General features: G+C 38.3%; 1 protein-coding gene across 1 annotated transcript in view; it reads right to left on the bottom strand.

Moving 5' to 3' along the window:
• Positions 1-48: 48 nt before the first annotated feature.
• celf4 (CUGBP, Elav-like family member 4) overlaps positions 49-6975 on the bottom strand; it is an 89278-nt gene continuing 82351 nt past the window's right edge. The window contains exon 14 of the mRNA XM_035153025.2: positions 49-5008. The gene's annotated coding sequence lies outside the window, so the exon portion shown is untranslated. The remainder of the gene's footprint in view (positions 5009-6975) is intronic.

The following is a 6975-nucleotide window of genomic DNA, read 5'->3' as shown; positions in this document are numbered from 1 at the left end:
CATGTATTGATAAGCTTCTATCAGTAATTATGACATGACACAGGACACTTTATTCTAGACTGTGCTTTATTATTGGGCTAAGCTGAGACGCATCATTCATTTAAAATTACAAAAAAAGAGTCCAGGGGACCAGAGAATGGTGCAGTCTGGAGAGACGGGGGCGGGAGCCTAAAGCGCACTGCCCAATCAGAAGCTTCGCTCGTCAGGACCCTGGCAAAGCTTAATAAGCAACATTCATTTCCCCACCCTCCATGTGTGCTGAAATTGGGACACAGATTTCCAGAATACTTTGAAAACCGTATGAAGTAAGATGTGATTTCTATCAACACTACTGAGCTTTAGAAATGAAACCACTGATAACAGCACTGAAAGAAATGATAGTATAACTCCTTTTGTTGACATAGTGCAGTTTCCATTGAATTTTGCTCCTAGTAGAACACATCAGTTGAACAAGATCAGAGCTCTGTTGACCCATACAAAGCATGGTGGGAAAATAAGAGGAGGGGTGTAAAGTTGTAGAAACCGAAACTGACATTTTAAGCAAGCAGTTAATCTGGGATTAGAGATGAATCACAGATTGGCTCTTTACAAATTAGCAGCAATTTATAGTGACCTCAAGGAATGTGCATTGTGGAATACGTATCTGAATGAGCAGTTGTTTGAACAGGGAGTGTTGGCATTAGGTCTTATTTTTGACCGTGTTAAAAGGTTTAAGTTAGGAGGTAAATTGTTCTCAAAATATAACAAAGAGGAACCTCAGGCTGGCATCTTATTTTTTCAAACAATCTTTTAACAAAGATATTTTTAGAACAGAGTAATGTGAGTTGATAATTACAAATATACATAAGGCTTTAGTTTTGTACTGCATCGTTGTGAGTAGTTAATCAGCATCAGACAAATGTAAAATCCGTCTTTGAGCGTGTTGAAAGCAGAATTTGCCACTTCTTGAAGTTGTAACATGTGATGTAGTGATACCTCCGGTGAAATAGTAGAGCTCAGATCTTGAGTCAAACAGCACAAATAAATAAATAAATACATAAATGCACAAATAAATAAACACACATACAAATAAATAAATAAATAAATGACTAAAATCTGTCTTTGACATCACTTGGTCAATTGGAGCTTCTTTTTTTTCTCCGTCATCAAAGAAGTGCTGAAGGCATGGTCCTGCACACAGGAACAATGATCATCTGTGGACCACAACAGTGGCCCATGCATGTCATATAAAAACTATTTGGTCACGTACCAACTCATAAAAAAATAATGCCATGAAAGCATGCATATCATCTCAGACAAGACTTATAAATAAATGTCTAAACAAATCGATAAATGAATAGAACCCATCAAAGTATTTTTTTTTTTTATAAAATAGGTCAATGTGTGTCTAAGCTCTAACTGAGGTCAATGCTCTCCCTGACTGTATTCTGGATAAATGCCTTGGTCAGGTCCTACAGTTTGTACCGTATCCTAGTGACTTATTTTTTTTTTTGTACCTGGTTTTAATGAGCATTATCATGTTTTCATTCATATATTTTTTTTAAGTATTTAAAGTACTTTATCCAGTCCTTGTAGATAGAAGTAAAAGTCCTATAAAATATGCAAACCTATGTACAGAGGAAAACAGAGCAAAAAAAGAAACAATTTACAGTATATTCATCGGTTTATGTATATATTTATATATATATATTTATACTCAAACTTCTGCTCTTTTTCTTGTTGTTTTTGAACCACTATACTTAGTTTTTACTTTTCTTGTGTAAACTTGCAGCTCAAAGTTGGAGCAAATGGAGATGAGGTGCTTGACATTCTAGTTCTCCTTGTTCTTCCTCTTACCCCCTTTTTCTTATTTCATCCGACATGGGAAATGTGGGCTCGGTTTTGGCGAAAGACGTGAGTGATTGCTCAAACAAACCATTAGAAAAGCAGAGACCGTGTCGACACATTTTTCAATTTTCTCAGCAGCGGGGGGGCCAGTCAGAGAGGGCACACAGTGTGGCGATCAGCGATACCAGACATATGACATTTAGTTTCAGTTGTTATTGTTAACTCAAACACCGCTCAGGTGGATGTACAAGGCGCTTTGTACTAACCCACCATGGATTGTGTGAGAGCGAAACAAAAAGAAGATCGTGATGGTCAACTGGCTGGCACTATAGGCCATGCTCACAGCATTGTTATGTGGCACACACAAACAGAGGCATCCTGGGATGTGATGGTGGCGTCTTTTACCCTCACTGGAATTGGAAGGTAAATGTTAAATTATGCAATCTGCTAAAAAGGTTAGACACAGACACCAGGGAAATGGCATAATGAGCAGTTTACAGGAAAACTAGTAACAGCACCCAACAGGAAGCATTGTCTTCTAAAGTGTCATATAGCCTTATAAATATTCATATGTATAAATATTCATCGAGTAATCTCCACCAGCTGAATGTGTGTTGAACGCGAGGTCCAATAAATCCAAGTCTGTTGACCTTTTGCAGGTACGTAGTTGGTGTTCCTACCATTTTTGTCGACTACTATGAGAAACTGTAAGCTAAAACAATATGAAACCAGCCTCTGATACAGCAGTTGTAATGAATGACTCGCTTTTCACATTTATTGCTTCATTTTACAGTTTCATTATGCTTTTGTGTTTGTATTTAATTGTATGATGACATATGACAAAAGGCAAGGCAATATAACATCTTCGAAAGACAATATGCTTCGTGCCAAGTACTACCACCTGAGATCCACACATTTACTGCTGGATGGGAAAGAACATAAAACCTTCCCCCTTGTTCTGCTCTGTGGGAAACCAGCGCTGCAGTTCTAACATATTCATCAATATCACATCACCGTCATAACCATTAAAATGAGCGAATGTCAGGTCCAGTAAGCTCGATCACTTCTTTCATCATGTCAATCGCAACCTTCACCTTTTACCCCAGTTTTGACTCCAGCCAGTGGAACAGCTCAGATTGTTAGCACCTGTGCTCACAGGTTACCTAATGCCCGCGTTTGTCTGACATGTATATGCATGAGTCCGAAAAGCATTTTGTTCCCCAATGACAGCAACGGACCAACAGTGGTCGGGTGGTTTGTTATATAGGACATGCACTGCAGCTCTCTACATGGCTGAGAAATGATATGGATCTGGCTGTAGTTTTGACATCATCATAGCGCGTTGGCTGCTTGCAGTAGTGTGTGTATGTGTGTGTGTGTGTGTGTGTGTGTGTGTTTGTGTTTGTGTTTCATTTTTTTTTTAAATTTGTTGTCTGAGGAGAGCACAGTGCTTGATGGCAGATTCTGCAGGTGACAAGGCACACCTTGACATGGTGACAGCCCATACGCTACATGCACTTTACTGAATGCAAAAGAGAGCAAAGGGTTGTGAGACGTATTTGTTTTGGTTCAAGTTTCAAAGAGAAGTTTGTGTGTGTGAGTACGTGTGTGTGTGTGCGTGTTTGTGTGTGTGTGCGTGTAAGCTCAAAAGATATGTTTGGAATAGAGTCGAAGATAATTGTCCTTTTCCTCTAAAAATCATTTAGCCTGATTCTCTTAAAGCCTGCTACTTAGATGTGGCTTTTTGCATTTTCAGATAATATTTACACCATACGTGTACTTTTTCACACATGTATCTTTTATCAATATATTGTGTGTCAGCATATAGGTAATCAGAGATAGGAATGCCTGCAGTTTTGGGAGCTGCCAGATTTGCGATTCTTCCCAAGCAGAGCAATGTTTCAAACTCCAGCTAAAATCTACAAAAAATTACAGCTCAACATAGTCAGTAGCCGTTCTATATACAGACACACATATATAAAATATGTGCATATAAATACATATATTTGTGATTAATATCTATTTATCCATATATACTGTATATATGAATGCATTTGCTTGAATGCTTGTTATACATATATATGTACTGCAAATATAAACAAGTTCCTATATTTCAAACGCTTCTGATGTTATTCTATCTATGAGGTTAGGATGTCAAGTTAAAAAAGATAAGGCTGTGATACGGAGCAGCCCCTCCCATGCACTCGCCATCCCTCCCGAGACAAAATGAGAAGAGAAAAAAATAAACATTTTGAGTAATTGTAAACTAGCGAAGTGAGAGACCCCATTTGGTCATCGGAAATAGTTTTGCCTGTATTCAAAAAGCATATCAGCAATATATATGTATATATACAAGTGTTGTATATATTCGAAATGTACACTTCTTTTAAGTGCAACCGCTCAACCAGTTAACACTGACTGAAAGAGATGCAGTGGTCCGAGTATATTAGAGCTACAAGTCCTCAGCAATAAAAATGTTTGGTCTTTTGGTCCCTAAAACAACTAAGGAATGACAGGTAAGACTCCCTAGAGACCGTTGCTATGGCTCTCCTTGGCAACGGTGTCCCCTGGAAACGGACAGGCACTCCGAGCTAAAGATGGCCATCCCAAATCGAAGCCAATTTGTGTCCTGAAAAATATCACATTCCCTACTTAAGTTCTGTCTCTGGGAATTAGTCCCTTCTTGTTTCAAGCCTTATAAATTGGTCTTCAAAAGTCAATTTCCCCAAACTCAAACCATCTTACAGAAAGATCTCCTACGGCAATCCTCTATTCAGTTTTTAAAAAGTTTGTTTTTGTTCTTGTTGGACTTTTGACATCCATATTCCCATTAAATGTTCAGCGGGGTTGGTCATTGTAAGTAGATTTGTTATAGTTTCTTTTACTTCTTTTCCCTTTGTTCAAGTAAAAGTTGTTTGTGGTCCAGAAAAGGTAGCTGTCATTCAAGCAGGGTTTTGTGGGGAAAGAGTGTGTATATGTGTGCAGAAGAAAAAGGTCCTGGGGCTAACCAGGCTGGTACAAATTCTGAGTTCCAAAGTTTTAGTACATCCAAAAAGGAGGTGTCCTTGACTTGGTCATCACTCTCGCTCTCTCCTCTGTTTCTGAAGCAGCCTCAGTGGTCCAGATGTTGAGTTTGCACTCGGGTAGCAAGAAGTCAACATATGATTCAGCTCAACAAAACCTGGGAAGAAAAGAAGAATTAGGAATTGAGTGATACGAAGGAAAGGGTTTAGTGTTTCTTGTGCACAGCTGTCAGTCCCTCAGATCCTCATCACTTTGTTGACATATGATTTTGCACAGACACTCATGGTCCCCAGGGGATGAATCGGACTGAAGCTTGGTATCCCACAACTTTTCTTTTCGTGGCACTATAAGCTTTACATCTGTCTTGAATGAGTTTCCCTAAAATCTGGTCGATATTTGAGAATATTCGAGATGCTCAGAAGATGAATCCTAATCCTAATGACTTTGATTCTTCCAAACAACACAACAACTGGGTCAAAAGTTGTACTTATCTTGTGAGATGTCCCAACAGCTGCTGCTAAGGGACCAAGTTTTTGGGATTTCCAGAGGATGAATCCTAATAACTTGATTGATACCCTGACCTCTCCTTTGATGCAACTTGAAACATTTTTACGTTCAAGTGAGAGGTTGTAAAAACTATTGGACAGGTTATCCTGATCTTGTTACACCCACTCATGTTCCCTCAGGATGAATTGTAAACATTTGTCTTGTAATATAGAACCATCAAATAACACTTTGCTATTCATTCCCATCAGACATTGTGTTTTGTGGTGTTCATGGCTGCAGCTTCTTAGTCTTCTTAGTTTTTGGTGGCTACATTTTCACTTAAATTTCCCTTTGACATTGGCAGTTGTATGTTTAAAGGAGAATCTCTTTTAGGTTATTCGAAGAGACAATTGTGCTAAAATATAATTTATTACAGTAGAGACACCGTTTCTTCGATGTTTGCTTGTTTTGTTCTTAAAGATTTGCCATCATATAATTTCTTATGTGTCCTCCTTTACTCTATTTACATGCAGAAGGAGCAGGGTAACATACTTCCAGGATACCTGTCTTTTTGCAAGTATCCAGTGAGTATTAGAATTGTTCAACAAAGAAGATTTTGCTAAGACCTTTTTGAAAAAATAATTTATAAAAAACAAGTTTCATTTTCATTTAAATTAAACAGTTTAATCCCATTTTTTTAAATGATGAATGAATTTAAATCAAGACACATCTTAACCCCTCTGTGGAATTAGAATTAAAGCCACACACAAGTCTGCTTTCTGTATATGGACCTGTCACTCTGATAACTCTTAATAAGACAGTAATATTATCTATGGATATAATAATAGTAATACAACGATGGCAGAAGGCCTATGCTTGTTTGTCAGTTGCAATTTCAAACAGCGCAATAACTGTCAATCTCAGGCGAGAAGAAAAAGAATCAAAAAGACATTTTCCTAGACATCATGCTGAAAATGTTTTGATATATCAAAAGCAATGGGGCTACATATTTTGTGACACATTCATATGAGATTGCGCTATTCTTCCTGCAGTGATTTGCCTCAGGACACTGTCTGGTACGGTTCAGTTAGTTTGTGAGTGGGTGATAAGTTGCCCTTGAATGAAGTCATCAGTGGTGAATGAACGATGCAGCCTAAACTCTCCATCACACAGATGAAGGGAGGAGACAAAGAGGAACGGCACAATTACCCGCCTGAGGGGCAATAAATGCTTCTCCCTCGGAAGCAATTCCTTCCCTGTGCAACACACTGAACCACTTCCCGATTATCTTTTACCTACAGGCTACACACAGGGTCACCTACTGTAAAGCTGTTCTACAAATAGACGAGGCCACATGTCAGTAAATGCTGGACAGTTTTGAACCATTGAAACTGAAAGTAAAGCAAAGACATATCATTTTTGGGAGAGGGTATAGATTTTCACAACACATAATGTCTCATATACACACACAGTAAGTTATCAAACTTTAATATCTTGTGTTTTTATGTTGCCTCCAGTGCTTCAGCTCTGGTTCCATTGAGATAACTGGTATCGCTGAACAGGACACTACAGTAAATCAGGGGTGAAACTTCATCACTATTCTTTACAAGTACTTTGCAGATGATCAGCTAGTTATTG

This window comes from Hippoglossus stenolepis, chromosome 3, assembly GCF_022539355.2.
Source record: "Hippoglossus stenolepis isolate QCI-W04-F060 chromosome 3, HSTE1.2, whole genome shotgun sequence".
Classification (NCBI taxonomy): Eukaryota; Metazoa; Chordata; class Actinopteri; order Pleuronectiformes; family Pleuronectidae; genus Hippoglossus; species Hippoglossus stenolepis.
Note: the sequence above shows the minus strand (reverse complement) of the source record. Positions and strands in the feature narration are given on the sequence as shown.